This window comes from Felis catus, chromosome D3 (assembly GCF_018350175.1).
Source record: "Felis catus isolate Fca126 chromosome D3, F.catus_Fca126_mat1.0, whole genome shotgun sequence".
Taxonomy (NCBI): Eukaryota; Metazoa; Chordata; class Mammalia; order Carnivora; family Felidae; genus Felis; species Felis catus.
Window position 1 is genome coordinate 79,256,765 of NC_058379.1, and position 16,040 is coordinate 79,272,804.

The following is a 16,040-nucleotide window of genomic DNA, read 5'->3' on the forward strand; positions in this document are numbered from 1 at the left end:
GCTTCCTCTCAACATTTCCTTACTCTCTCAGCCAATAGAGGAGTTTAAACATTTAAATGTGGTATCTAAACTGCATTTAAAGAATTAACCCATTTTGCCCCTCACTGCTCTAAACCACAGGGTGCCAACCGGACTCTAATTGCTTTCATCTGGTGGGGTTCCAGACAGCTCCTCAGAAGGAAGGAGCGCACATTCCTGGCACCAATTGGCTAATTCAATTTACTTCCACGGCATTAGCCTCTGTCAGAATATTCATGAGCAGGGGAATGAGGACCCGCGGCACAGGCAGGCGGCAGCCACTCGGGCTAGGGAAGGCGCGAGGGAGGGGAGGCGGACCGCGCGCCGCGCTCCGGGGACGGTGACCGCGACGAGGCGGCTCTTCTCCCCGGCCGGGCAGAGCGCAGGGGGCCACGGGAGGGCGGGGCAGGGCATCGGCGGGGTTGGCGCGCCTGGCATTGCCGCCCAACTCCCGGCGACCGCGCAGGGACTTTGCGAAAGATCTGAAGGCAGAAAAGCTGTGACACTTTTGATAGAGGGGGTCGGGGGGTGGGGGGCGGGGGCACGTCGCGAGCGGGGGCGAAGGGACCCAGCGGGACACCGGCCGCCCGGCGAGGTTGGCAGCGATGTGAGCTGGACGCCCGCCCCGAAGGAGTCTGGACCGAACGTCCCCGGAGAGTCGTCGGCCGTGCCAGGTAAAGCGGGGTGCTCGGGTGGGGAAGCAGGGCCGGCGCAGGGCGCCCAGAGCCCGCTGGCCCCGGGCAGCCGCCCCCCCCCCCCCCCCCCCCCCCGGCGCTGCGCCGGGTCCGGCTCCGCGCCGTGCTCTCCCCGCGGGTAGCAGATGCCGCGGCAAGCCTGCGGGCCGGTCGGAGTTGGACTTCCTCGGACTTTGGGGGAAAGGGACGTAAAGGGGCTGCCCGGGCTGGGGAGCTGTTTTCTGGGAGCAGGGAGCTGGGGCGCGGCGGGGCAGACGGAGGACACGGCGCGCTCGTGGCAGGGCTGCGCGCGTCGCGGCATGGGGACTGGGGACCCCAGTCTCGCGGGGGAGCTTGGCCCCGGCTTCGCCCTCGTTTGCCCCTCTGGCTGCGGATGGACGAGGAGGGCTGGCTGCGTCCCCAACTCGGGGATGCGCGCCAGAAGGGGGACCGGAGACCAAGGCTTCGGGGAGGCTAGGGCGCTTGCGGGGCCGATCGCAGCCCGCGCCTCTCGCCGCGCCCCCGCTGGAGCTCAGCCGGGGGAGGAGAATGTGATGGTGACTAGGGTCCCCGCCACCTGCCGGACATCGCCAACTCCCCGGATTTCCTGTCTCCGGGCCCTGACACTCCCAGGGAAAGCTCTGAATTGCGCGCGGGGTGTTTGGGTTTTGCTCGTTGTGGTTGCCGTGTGGTGAGAGCTGGGGTGAGGGGGGCGGCTAGGAGGTCGGATAGGGTGAAAGTTGTAGATTTGTAAAAGAAACGCGACCGCGGAGTCCCAGCCCGCCCTTAGCAACAGGACAGACTGTGGGCTGGACTTAGGCTGAAGCTGGAGACTCGGCCTGGCTATCCACCTCGGGGATGGGGGCGGAGGGTGGGGGCTAGAACCTGGAGGGCAGTCCGGAGGCAGCGCCAGAGCCTTTTTTTCTGCGGAGACCGGGCAATGAGTGAGAGGGCTGGCAGCAGAACACCTGGGGGGGGGGGGGGGCGGGCAGGTGGGGAGACGGATGTTGGTCGTCCGGTGGATTCAGGGTTTGCTGTGCCATTATTTTTTGCCATTGTCATTACTGTTACTATTGCTGCTGTTGTTTTTGGCACAACCACCAGGAAGTATTTTGTCTTCTGATTGTTAGTAAGTCTCCTGGAAACTGGGTCTGCCCTCCCCTGATCCCTTCTAGTCGCTGATGTCTTCCCACCAAAGGAAGTTACCCCTCAGAGCTGTGGTGGGGTCAGGGACACAGCCACTGGATCTACTTAAAAGCAACAAAAACAACAAGACACAACTGTATGCCGTGATCGCACCGATCCTATAGAGGGACGTTGTACTTCCATCAGCTCACCTTCCTCAGCCCTCCCTGGCTGGGGAGCCCTGGGGTCATTGCCAGTTGTGAACCCCATACCTGACCCAGCTTTTTCCTTTGGTGTCTTTATACAATCTGGAAATTACTTTTTATCTTAGTGTGCCCCCCTCGAAGCCCCACTGGACATGCTACCTGGCAGGGGCAGGCTTCGGTTCCCAACCCTGGAGGCGGCCACAAGGGCACCAGCAGTTGGCTCCTCTTGGCTTGGCCCCTGGTGAGAGCTGGCCAGCCGATGGCGGAGAAAACAGGGCAAGAGTGTGGGAGAACAGCGTGTCAGCGTTGAGCCAAGTACAGGAGATGAGGTCAGGCCTCCTCACTGGCCACATCCCTTCCTGCCAGAGCAAAAAGAGAGATAAATGAAGAACAAGTGAGAAGTAGTATGAATTGGAAAACCAAGCTCTCAGAGTCTACTGAGTGGCTGTCACCACTGACTTTGGTGTGACCTTTCCTTTCCAGTGCTTCTGATTTTCCCTATTTGCCAATGCAGGAGTAGCCATGCCTTTCTAATGGGACAGTTGTTGTGAGATGATCTAATTTTGTATCCAGAAAATGCTTGGGAGCATCCTGGGAAAGGACAGTCTATAAAATATGGGATTTTAACGTTTTGTGAAAAGTTTGCTACACTGCAGGTTACGGAGACACATTTTTAGCATGTGTGCCATGTGGCAGTGTAAAATTAAAATGGAAAAGGAAAGTACAAACATAAAAATGACTTAGCATTCTTGACATTCTTGTGCATACTTGTAGAAAAATTATCTTTCATTTGGGGAGAGTTGCCCGGGAATTTAATCAGTGTTTATACTACTGAAACGCCCCCTTCTACCTTTCTCCCCTGTAAAATTTAATGACCCAGTTCTCACAGGGAAAGGCAGTGCGAATGTAGTAAGTGCTGGGGGCTGAGAGGCGAGATCCAAGGGTTGTTAGGGGAACCATCACATAGGGTATGGAGCCTGGAATGGGGACGAAAGATGCTATCATCCTTGCAGAGCAGGGAAATGTTCCTCTGGGGAAAAAAGGTTGAGCAGTGTAGGGCAGCGGACCCCAGCACTGGTAGTCATCTGCTCTCAGCTTCTGGAAGGGCGCTCCATCAGTTGGTCCAAAGAGGGCTACCCGAGGTGCTTTTTCCTTCTCCCTTTGGTAAAGGTATGGCCTTTCTCTTGTCTTTGGATCGGCCCTAACTTCTCTCTCCCCGGCTGTACAGTGCAATAGTTTTCTCTTGCCATGTCAAAGAGATTCAGACATACTCTCTCAGCCTCTTATATATTTGTAAATATTCCCCAAGTTCTGAAGCTTCTCAAAGACGTGCAGCTGTTGGCAAATTTAAGTAAATAGTTGGAAGTAATCAAGAGAGCCCCTGAAAAGTGGGTATGTTTTCCCCTGGTGGAGAAGTTATTGAATGCCTTTTGAGCTAGAAAATTAGCAGTTGGGAAAAGCAGGAAGGATTTCCTTGACTTCCCTCTACCCATAAACCAGTAGTTGTATTTTTCCTTCCCTCATAGTAGTGAGCACTGTTTGGTTAAGCATTTTTTACAATTTTGGACTTAAAATGGGGTTTTGCCTGGTGGTGTTCTATGGAGAGAGGAAAAATGTAAAGAGATACGGAAGGAAGAGCTGCAGTGGCCAGAACATAAATCAGCCAGAATATATGGGGGGGTGATGAGAATAGGTCTTTTCACCCTAAAAAAAAATGTCCACTTTGGAAGAAAAAGAAGTCTGATTATTGGCATCCGAGGCTGAAACCAAGGCAGCTGATGCCGAGAGAAGCCAAAGGGCAGTTCTTCTTAGTTTAGAAACAGCAAGACAGCCTCTGCCAAAGATTGCTGTAAACACGGAATAAAGATTTCATTGTGGGCTGGTGTGACCAGAATAATTAGACAGTTAATTGTTCATTCTGATCTGGTGGTGTTGGAATCACTAGTGCAGAGCAGCGAAAATAAGAGCAGGGAGAAATAGACAAGTAACACATCACTTCTATCTTCACTTGTTTCACTGTGATGTACTTTGGAAATCCTGGTTCCTTTTCAGGGAAGAAAAAAAAAAAAAAAAAAAAAAAAAAAGCAACATTCATATGCCCAGAACGCTGGGAACACTGGATCTACGAGCCACTGCTGCCATTTTTCCCCCCTCCAGGTTCTACTCTGGTTATGGATAAAATGTGGCATCTTCTAAAAACAGCCTGAGGAACCACAGCAGTAATGAATACATTAGGTAATCCCGGTGTCCATTACTAGATCTTAGTTAGGTGCAAACCTTAGCAGCCGCTCAATCAAAAGACAGGCAAAGAGCACCACATTTTTGTGCTTCTCCAACACTCTTTGCACAGACATTTAAAGTTTAAGAAGTAAATATTCCATTTTTGACATTTAATTATATTCTATTGTGAAACAAAATGCCTAGTGATTAATCTTTCACATTTAACTGAAGAAATCGCCTCCTCTGTGTTTTCATGCTAATTTAGAGACAAAAGAAAACATTTTAAGTGATAAAGGTGATTTTAAGCAGCTGAGCATCTACAGTTATTATAGGCAGGAGACTGTGACTTATTGGTATTTGCTAAAAGATGGCACTGTCATAAATTCCTTCCAAAATGACTTCTGCAGAAAAGAAATGAGTAAGGGACTGTAGAGAGCATTAAGTACTTGGTGTCGGGGGCTGGAAGGAAGAACCATGTATTCATTAGGTTTAAACCCTCCCTGAATCCTCATATTGACATGGAAGATGGAGCAAAGTTCTCATTATTCTAATTAAAAAAGGAACATCTTTAAGTGTCAATGTTCAGTGTAATTGTTCTGCGAATAAAAGCACTATGTTATAAAATAAGCATACTAAATTACATGAGGCCATAAAGTCTCATAAAAAGAAATCCTTCATTTCTCCAAGATATTCATTTGGTCTCAATTTGTAAAGTACAAAACTATCTTTACCAACCTTTAGTTTCTTTTACCCATCATGAATCAAAAGGGATTGCAAAGGCAGAACACTTGCTGGGTGTTAAAGAGCGTAAGTGGTACAAAATTATGGAACTCTACCTTTCAGATGACAATATCTACTTTACGAAATGCACTGTCTACAGCAATTAAAAATAGAAAATCATATTGCCACATTAAATTATGGCAACAACCCATTATAAAGAGAAATTTAGCCTTTTCTCATTTAATTGCTATTCATGGTTCGCTAAATAGTTTTTCAGAATAACCTGCCAATCTCCTGCTAACCAGGACTGTCTAGTTAAGAACATTCCTAATTACATATGGATTCACTTAATTTTAGAACCCTAAAAATATTCAGCTCAAAGCATTACTCAAGTGCAATGCAAACTAGAAACGGCCCGATTCCCCTCAAGGTATATGTAATTTTTTTTTTTTAAGTTTAAGGAATCATAAAAGAAAGAACATTTGGTATGGGAATGCATCAGTTAATAACTGCAATAAAAGAGTAAGGGAAACTATAAACTGGTAGGTCTTTTTAAAATATGCAAAGTAAAGTTATAACAATACCGCTCATTTCTTCTTCCAGAGCTAAAGGCCAATTACATAATAAAATACCATACAAAGTACAAACGTCAAATACATGCACAGCACTACCTGAAATGGGGGTGTTTTTACTACTTTAAACAATGTTTAGGGGCACCTAGGTGGCTCAGTTGCTTAAACGTCCGACTTTGGCTCACATCATGATCTCAAGGTTCGGGAACTGGAGCCCGCATCTGGCTCAGCACAGCTCTGAGCCTGGAGCCTGCTTCAGATTCTGTGTCTCCCTCACTCTCTGCCCCTCCCTGGCTTGCGCTCACGTGCGTGCTCCCTCTCTCTCAAAACAATGAATAAACATTAAAAAAATTTAAGAATTTTTGACAATCTAATTAAAAGTTTGGAGTTTATTCCAACTAATGCCTTGACCGTGTTGAGAGCAAAGAGTTCTCTTGCATGGAAGAGACATTTCTTTATAGTTCTATAGCTCATAGCTGGAATCTTACATATAGTAGATTCTCAATAAATATATGTTGATTTCATTTTTATAAGGAAAATAAAATAGAATTAATAAAATTTCCAAGTTAGATGAATTTATAAAATATTATGTGAAATACTGTACTTGAATACTTTGTTACTTTAAATTTTTTCTCTAAACGGGCAAGACATGCCTGTGACCAACAGTAATAATTATTGGCAAGTTCATTCTGGTGTGGCTATAAGGGAGGTGAGAAAAGAGGGAAAATCTTTAAAAAAAATTTTTTTAAGGTTTTCATTTATTTTTGAGACAGAGAGAAACAGAGCATGAGCAGGGGAGGAGCAGACAGAGAAGGAGACACAGAATCTGAAGCAGTCTCCAGGCTCTGAGTTCTCCCCACAGAGCCCGACACAGGGCTCGAACTCACGGACTATGAGATCATGACCTGAGCTGAAGTCGGACGCTTAACTGACTGAGCCACCCAGGCACCCCTAAGAGGGAAAATCTTTAAAGGCTTTCCATTTGTGTTGGTGTTTTGTTGAGTTTTACCTAAATATTGTATGCATATCTACATAAGTCGTTAAAAATGCATGGTATCTCTTCATAATAAAGATGACCCATCACCAAATGATTATTATTCCCAACAAGTAGTCACACAAATTCCACCCTTGAAGTACTGAGTATTCATCAGATCAATTCTGACTAAATGGCTGCATGTTCCCTCCTGCATCAACTAATTAAAGGGTTACTAATAAAATAATAATTCCATTGCCAGTGGCAGTGGCTACTTCTGGTTGTCATTGAGGTTTATCTGACATATGGTCAAACCCAACCATGCAACTGCAATAGCGTGTTCAATATCTATAAGGACAGAAACTTCCATTAAAGTTACTTGTGGCCAATACGCTCACACTTACCTGCCCTTGCACCTAATTTGTAACTAAAATCAGCAATGTTAACTGAATATCAATCAAAAACAGGTGCCCGTAAGGAACTAAAATGTCTATTATAGATAAATCAGCAGCCTTGTTTGTTTGTTTGTTTGTTTGTTTTCCTTTTAGGTCTGACCTTAGTGGAATGAACACCATGGTCTTGGTGTTTTCTTAGAGAACAGTACGTGGTATAATATGTTAGCATAATTGGGAGCTAGTAGTCAAGAGAAAACCAGGATAGAATTAGCATGAAGATTCAATTACCCCTTGTTCCCAGAGAGAGTTGTTTACTAGGATTACAGTTAAGGTTGTGGTCAAAATAGCATGAAAAGATGCACAGTACAGCTTTCTCCTTCTCTAGCTGATATCTTTGCATGGATCCAAACTTTGGTTTCCATTTTTCACCCCCAACTTACAATACAGCTTATTAAATAGTAGCTGATATAAATTGTTGGATAGACATTTTAAGTGTGTACCTGAGCATATACATATTTTAAACATATTTCTAAAAATCTGTGGCTAAAGCTATTGTATACATAATATTTTCCTGAAGGAAGAGTGTACATTTACTATCATATTCATTATCACTTTATTTTACTTTATAAAGCCAATGTCTTTGAATCCCTAACCAACTCTTAATATGTGGTTAATTTGTATATATCATGAATAATCGTGGTTAATTTGTATATATCATGAATGATCAATGAACTTACCATAATTTGTTTTTCAATGAATAGAAGTAATCTCATTTAGCCATTTAATTAAAAATTGGCTAAAGGAACTTCATTTAGAAGTAATTTCTAAAGGCAACCACATCCATGTTTTTTAATTTTAAAATTATTAGTGCTCTGAAATAAGTATCAGAACAGATGGAAATAAACACTCAATCCCTGTGTCTAAGATCTTTTTCCATGCAGATATTTTGAATAGACATGTAGAGTGCAAAAGTCATCACCGATTTGCCACCTTTTAAGGTCAAGGAAAAACCAACTGGACATTACAGCCATCTCTGCCCACCCACACACAAGCCCATATGTTGCCTTCTCTTCATTTTCTAATGCAAGAAACAATACAGGTTCTGGTCTCCCTCTTCTTCAAATCCCTTGATTCTCCATGTCCAAGGCCTCATCTGGAGTATGAATTTGCAAAGGCAGCATCATCACATCACTGAAAGAAGAAGCCACGCTTGAGAGCATGGGTCTTATAAACTTTTTTGGATATTAAATAAGTATCTAAATCTGTGCCCTTAATTTATACAAACTGGCAAGCACTCCAATTGGCAAGGACGTTCATCTTATAAATAAATATTAAATATAATTTTTGTACTATCATTAATATCACTACAAACTGTATTTAAAGCGAAAAGTATCTAGCAGTCAAAATACATTTTCATTAATATGGTAGTTTTGAGGTCTTCCAGTTTTATCTACCTTTACCCTTAGCCATGCTTTCATCTCCATAACACTCGGAACATGTACTTCAGTCTAAAAATGGGAAGTATACTGGTATTTGGAAATAAAATCCTCAAGCAGTCATTAAAAAATTAATCCATTTGGCAGTTCAGCATCTCCCTGGAATACTTCAGGCAGCTAAGCACAGAGGCTATCATCCGATTCACGGGCTGGTGAACATTTGGAGATCAAATTGCTGAGGGTTGTTTCTTTAAACACAGGAAAACAACAGATTTCTTCATGATATAGAAGTGCTATCTGTTTCTTTGGGTACATCTATATATACAGTAGTTCGCTTGTGTCAATTAAAATGCGTAGTATTCACAGAGAAAGCAAACAGGACAATAAAAATAACCACCATTTATTTCAGTCCTTGCCGCTGTGCCAGACGCTACACAGAGTATTTCGCATGCATGACCTCATTAGTCCTCTTTGTGAAGACAGCATTGTTACCATCTTCATTTTGCAAATGCAAAACCAGAGGCACAAGGTTAAGTGGTCACTGAGGGCAGATTTCAAACCCCGGACTCTCCCGCTCCCGTTACATTGCCTCCCCTAGCGCGGGATTTTTCAGCCTCCACACTACTGATATTTGTAGTAGATAACTCTTAATTCTTTATTGGAGGGGTGAGAAAGGAGCTGACCTGTACACTATAAGATATCCAGCAGCATCCCTGCTCTCTATCTGTTAGCTTCCTTCCTTCCGACTGTGAACACCAAAAATGTCTCCAGACACTGTCACGTGCCTCCTGCTGGGCAAGATTACCCCTGGTAGAGAACCGCCGGCTTGGGCAAAGTTCAACCTCCATGCATTGCTTACCAAAGCACACGTTTTCAATTTAAGGGTAGGTCATCCATTTTCCAAATAATAATATACATAATTCTCATAGTTATGTTGGCCACATTATAGATGATTTCTAAAATTACCCTAGACAAAACTTTGAGAGAAAAAAGTATTAAGTAAACAGGTCTTTATTAGTATCTTTTCCTATTAAACGGTTTCCTTTGGGGCGCAAACTGGGTGATCAAGACCGTGCTGTAATTATATCTTTGTACCAACAAAGACTGGTAGAAATGGTTGAAAAATTTTAAGCCACAGTGCCCCCAAACGCCAATGAATACATTTTCCACTAGACTCCAGTACCAGGAGGACAGGGATGGGATCTCTCTTGTTCATCTTTTTACCACCTGAATGCAACATCATGCTGAGCACATAGTTCTTTAATACTTCCTTAATAAATGAATGAAACTATGGTTAACCTAGTATAGGTTTTGAATTCTCTACTGTAAGCCTCTGTTGGCATGTATTACAAGTTATTTTATTTTATTTTTTTAATGTATATTTAGTTTGAGAGAGAAAGAGAGAAAGAGAGAGAGAGAGTGCGAGCAGGGAAGGTGCAGAGAGAGAGAGGGCAGGCTCCAGGCTCCAGGCTGTCAGCACAGAGCCTGATGCGGGGCTCGAACTCACAAACCATGAGATCATGACCTGAGGTGAAGTCGGGACACTCCACCGACTGAGCCACCAAGGCGCCCCATATTACAAGTTATTTTAATTTGTGGCACAAATGTGCAGATGACAGTATGCCGATCATATTTATAAATTTAATGAAGCCAGAAGGGAAAGGTGATACATTAGATGAAGAAATGGGATCAAAAAGGTTGATAGGATGGGACAGAGCTAAGAAGTTGAAATGTCACATGAACAAATGCCTGTGAGAAAGATAAACCATGTGAAGGGTGAGTGGCACCCTGGCACCTGAGTTGTCTCATTCTGTTCTACTCACCACACTCTACCTGAGTCCTATCTGTAGAATACAGCCACTGCCCTCAAAATAAACCCAAATATGCCCAAAATATGCTAAAAAATATGCCCTTTGAGATGAGAGAAATGGTTGAAGGTCTTCAAAATGGCAGACCCAACACAGAAAAGACCTGACATGGAAAAGACGGAACAGTCATCTCCAAGTATCTGGAATATCTTCATGTAAAATAGAAATTAAATTTATTCTGCGTCGCCACTGACCGTTGAACAAGAACCCCTGAATAGAAACTACATAGAAGCAAATTTTATCCCAGCATAATGACAAGCTTCCTAATGACAAATTGTCCTATATTGGAATGGGCTCCCCTGGGAAGCAGTGAGCTCTCAGTCATCAGAGGGAAACATGCTGCTGACTGGCCTATGGAAGTCTGAGCCCAAATAGATGGGAGAATGTACCAGACATTCTCCAGGGTGCTTTCTACCCCTTCAGTGTATATGAACTGTTTCTTATAGGCTATTATTGACCTTGTAAACTACTCAGTATAATTCTGGTAAGAGCAAGATCTAAGTTATCTCTAATCCAGATATTTAGAGTTACAGGGGTAAGTGCAATACAATAAGGACAGGGAACCTTACCATGTATCATCATAGAGAATAAGAACCACTTCCTGTGTGCCAAGGCTTCCGTAAAGTGTATTCCCCATATTGTCCAACTATTCCTGGTAAGAACCCCATAACGTAAGGATTGGTATCATCACCACTTTGCAACTGAAGAAATGGGAGTCACAAAGAAGTAACTTATCCAGGATGACACAGCTACTGATTCCAGTCTTACAACTTGAAACTGACAGTCCAAAGTTACAAAGTCTGTTTTATAAATATACAGCATAGCGATTCATCCATTTAACAGGGATACACTATTTTGTTTGAAAGGCTGGCAATTTCTAGAGTTTGAGACATATGGCTATTTAAATGCAAATACCTAAAACATTTTCCAAAGACTCAAATACAACATTTAAAAAATTATTTGCTGTTTTCTATTATCCATGATATTGTCCCCTCAAAATAGTGCATATTGATTGCTATGGGTTGACTTTAAGTAAATGAGCAAAACGGGGTTTTTAGGTTTGTTTTTTGTTTTTTGTTTTTTGTGGGTTTTTTAAGCATCTACAGAAGAAAGAGTTGGCAATAGCATTTTAGATACCATTTTGTAAATTAGAGAATTAGAACCCAGGCCTCCAGGCTAAAAGTACTTATATAACAACAAGACTGATAACTTTGATTTCCACAAATTCAGGAAATTCTCATGGCCAAGGTTTTTAGACAGTTACATCATTAGAGATTGTGTTCTTTTCTGATCCTAATTATCTTGTTGGATTGTCTTTTGCTTTATGATTATCTTACTGGCTATTTCATAAAAAATAAACTGATTTTTAAAACTACTTTCAATGCCTTTATTATTTCAATGCCAAAAAAGATCCTGAGAAGGTCTAACCTCTTCTGCCGGAGAGCCCTGCATTCAGCCTATTTGTGACTCTGATTTCTTAAAGAGAACTTCCATTTTGCAATTTCCATCTGGCAACTTCCTATTCTCAGGGAATGCTGTTTCCTGCTCACCATTCCAGACAATAATCAGCCAAAGACTTCAAACATAGTTCAGCACTCTCTTTCTAAACTTACTGCTGCCCTGGTGCTTCTATGCACTTCACTGTGAACTGAAGTCCATAATTGTAGGTTTTTCATTCTCGCAGAGCATAAAGGCAGTTGTAGGAAGGGGCCCAAGCACTTATCACAGGACTGAAGATGGCATCGGACGCAGCTCTCAGCAGGCGGCTCTTTCGTCAAAAGGCAGAAGGCTTTGCTAGGCCCTGTGGCTCACAGAGTGCCTCCTCTGTCGATGACAGGGGTCATCTGCTGCTAAAAAAAGAGTCCGGCGCTATATGTTACAGCCCACCCGGCACATGTCTAAAATAACTGCCTTGTTGAGCCTTTTACTGTAACATTTACTCATGAGGGTACCATTGCACCATGTCAAACTGTGGCTTTAAGAATGTTCATATGACTTAGTGATGTAGAACAGAGATGAGCACATTCATGTTTTATTCACGGATTTCCTCCTAGGTTTTTATATTATTCCACAGGGGGAAACCTTTATAAAAAGAGTGTTCTCAATGTACTTTGTGGTGGGAAATATTCTAAATCAAGAACGAAGATGTCTCCTAAATGAACATGAGTCACAGGAAACATCTCTACAACTCAAAGCAGTGTGGAGCACAGAGTGTATGAAAGCACACCCCAGTCACTCATGAGCTGACTGGTTATTCAGGGGTTTCCTACAGAATAAACCAGAAACTGACCTGAGAGAGAAACATCCTAAGAACACTGAGGAATGTACCGGGCAAGTGCTGCTACTGGTCCCTTGACCTTGGACTTCCCAGTTTCTTGAGTCAATATCTGTCAAAAGTCATATGGCATCGATCTCTCCCTTCAATCATAGTTCTAAGAAAGTTGCTGCCCATAAGGCCATGCAGACACCTTTAGAAGTCATTGGCTAGGGGACCTTTGGGGTAGAAGTATGTGACGTAGAGGGGAGAAAAAGACCACTAAGGCACAGCCTTATTTATCACAAGGGTAAAGAGAAAGTGTGGCACTATTAGGAATTTGTTTCATTATGATAAGCAGCTTTTAAGTTAAAGAGATCTGTTACCTTCCCTTTACCCCCACCCCACCATTATTAATGTCCAGTGGAAGATACCAAAGAGAACTCTTGCATCTTTGAGATAAAAAGAAACCTTTCATACATTTGGTGCTGGGAAAAAGAAATATTTAAACCAAATTGAAGGCATCAAAAATAAGTAACTGCATTGAAAAGCCACAGCCATATTGAACAATAAACAATTTATGGAAGGAGCCTGGAAAAAAAATTGTTTTTTAAAAAATTGAAAAGCGTAGCTTCTGACAAGTATTCTTTATTTATGAGTGTAAGTAGAATTTTTCAAGGAACACCAAAATACTAAAATGAAATGCAAGTTTGACACAGACATTTTTCTTTGAGGGTTGGCCAAAAGGGGAATCTAGGTAGATTCGAGGTTAATTGAATAGTTTAATTCAATGATCATTATCTACGCTGATTGAGAGAACTGAAGAAGTCAAGATTATGTGAAAATTGTAAATGATCCAAATCATTTACAGTTGACTGGGGAAGTGTTTCTGGCCTTTGACTTGAATACAGGTATGCCCTGCTATCTAGCAATTCAATTTTTTTTTTTGGAGTTCAATTTTTAGAAAGACAAGTTTCATAAGTGAAGTCCAAATGCCCAAGCTTGAAAACATCTCTTGTCCCACCTCCTCTCTTAGCTCAGCAACTTCCTACTTGTCCTGGGGTGCTGGTGGGCCATACTCCCCAACTTAGTGCTGGGCTTACTTCATGCTGGGTATGCCAGATAACTCGATGGTCCATCAGTTATATTCTTGTTCTTGCTCTCTGTTCCCTTAGAGCTCCGGTAATTGTATAAATGTGTGAGTCAGAGGGCAAGGAATGGGAGGAGGTACTGAGAAGGTTAACCTAGGAAGTTTCTGCCCCACAACTCCAGGCCGACATCCCAGACTGTTTACCACTATCAGAAACACAAAAACAAAATACCACCTCTCTTCAACAATTCTCTGGTTTCAAGGCAAATTGAAATATGAATTGTTTCAAAAGGATTCTGTGCATGCAAAGCGAATAGCTGTCAACAAAGCTATAATTAAGGAGATGAGATGCTGTCAATAAACTTGAAATAATGATTTTCCTTGTAGCAGCCACATTAGGTCTTATCTGTTCCTAACCCTCTCCTCACATGGCCTCCATAGAATTTTCTCAATATAATTTAGGAGGGGTGGGGGGACTCCCGATGTTGCTCTCTGGAGACTTTGAGAAATTCATAGACAGCACTCTTCTTCCCTTTCAGGTGGACATGTTGCTTTGTTTTCTGAAAATTCATGATGTATTTTTGACCAATTATTATCAACTGTCCTATCTCCAGTGTTCCATTCAGTTAAAGAACCCAACATAGTTTCATCAGCCGATGACTATAGCAATAAATAAAAATTACCTGCTGGGTGAATGAATAGAGCCTTGCCTTTGCAAATTAGTTTTACATGTGCTATTTCATGTTTTCAGCACCATCTGCCAACCACCCTTCTGGCTGCAACTGATTTCATACTATTTTGGTCTACTTGGGACATTTTAGATCTCAACAAATGTTTTTAAAAGGAAGTATGGACTTTCCCTGCCAATTAAGTCAGTTTCCTCACTCTTCCACTCTTAGGAACTGTTTCTACCACAATCTTGCTCATGTCACTCCCACCTCTTGAGGAAACCACATTTCTTTGGAACTATCTCTGATCCTTTTCCCCAAAATATGACTCAAACATCTCTTCCTGGATGAGAACTCAATTAGCCATAGATTTCTCTGCCCATCCCCAAGCTTCCGTTGTTCTCCCCGTACAACTTACATTTGTGCACCACGTTTGAAGGTGTTTCTACCAGTGATGGTGGGTGGCTCAGGTGTGTATTTTCTTACCTGAGTAATGAGTTCTTCAAAGCAGAGAGGGGATATTGCTCCTTGGAATCTAGGTGTAGCTTTGTGATGTGCTGGGGAAAGTAAATTTATTGTTAAATGTCATGTGGGCTGTGCTTTAAAGGTTGAAGACTGCAGGAGTTGAAAGGTATACTCTTTAGAAATGGCCTTGAGAAACTCAGCAATTACCAGAACAACTAACCATGTCTCCATCTCTGAATTCCAGGCACCACATGGTATTTTGGCAAACCTGTTTTCCATGCCCTACCTGCTAAAATATCTTCTGACTTTCACCATCTGCCTCCTAGCAAATCCAGCCCAGATGCAAAATGAACAGGGGGAATTAGGTCCTAGATATTGGCACTTTCCCAGGGAAACCTAGAGAAATTCATTAACTGTTAGCAGTTTGAAATACTCATTTATAAGTTGAACCTAAAACACTGTCTCTGAATCTGTCTTCCCAGGTTGAGATGCATGAATATGAGCTATCCAGGAAATAGGTTCATTTAGAAGGAATTTAAGTTCTTTTTTTTTTTTTTAAATTTTTTTTTTCAACATTTATTTATTTTTGGGACAGAGAGAGACACAGCATGAACGGGGGAGGGGCAGAGAGAGAGGGAGACACAGATACGGAAACAGGCTCCAGGCTCTGAGCCATCAGCCCAGAGCCTGATGCGGGGCTCGAACTCCCGGACCGCGAGATCGTGACCTGGCTGAAGTCGGACGCTTAACTGACTGCGCCACCCAGGCGCCCCAGGAATTTAAGTTCTTAATGAAAGTTTCCTACAGATTCCATAATGACTCCATTCTGTTTTTTGCCATGTAAAGAAGTGTGCCCTTTTCACTGTTGTTAGCATGCACTTTTTAGATATTCACTCCTACACAGTACAATGGCAATTATTTTTCCATGGGTATCTATAGATTCAGGATCTAGAGGATCTGCAGTGAGAATCAGCACATGCTCATTCAAGCCACATCTCTCCAAACTAAGCCTAAAAGCCAAATGCAGCAACATCCCAAATTAGGCCAAAGTACTATATGAACTCCTAAATTGCCACATGCATGTGATAAAAAAAGAGAGGAGTAGGGGCGCCTGGGTGGCTCAGCTGGTTAAGCGTCCAACTTCAGCCAAGGTCATGATCTCGTTGTTCCCGAGTTCGAGCCCCATGTCAGGCTCTGTGCTGATAGCTCAGAGCCCAGAGCCTGTTTCAGACTGTCTCTTTCTCCCTCTCCCTCCCCCGTCTCTCTCTCTCTCTCTCTCTCTGCCCCTCCCTCACTCATGCTCTGTCTCTCTCTCTCAAAAATAAATAAAACATTTAACAATTTAAAAAAGAGAGA

General features: G+C 42.9%; 1 protein-coding gene across 4 annotated transcripts in view; it reads left to right on the forward strand.

Annotated features, from left to right (window-relative positions):
* The first annotated feature begins 570 nt into the window (after window positions 1–570).
* Window positions 571–16,040, forward strand: part of CDH20 (cadherin 20) — a 206,646-nt gene continuing 191,176 nt past the window's right edge. For all 4 annotated transcript variants that reach the window (XM_023242055.2, XM_023242056.2, XM_023242057.2 and 1 more), the window contains exon 1: window positions 571–692. The gene's annotated coding sequence lies outside the window, so the exon portion shown is untranslated. The remainder of the gene's footprint in view (window positions 693–16,040) is intronic.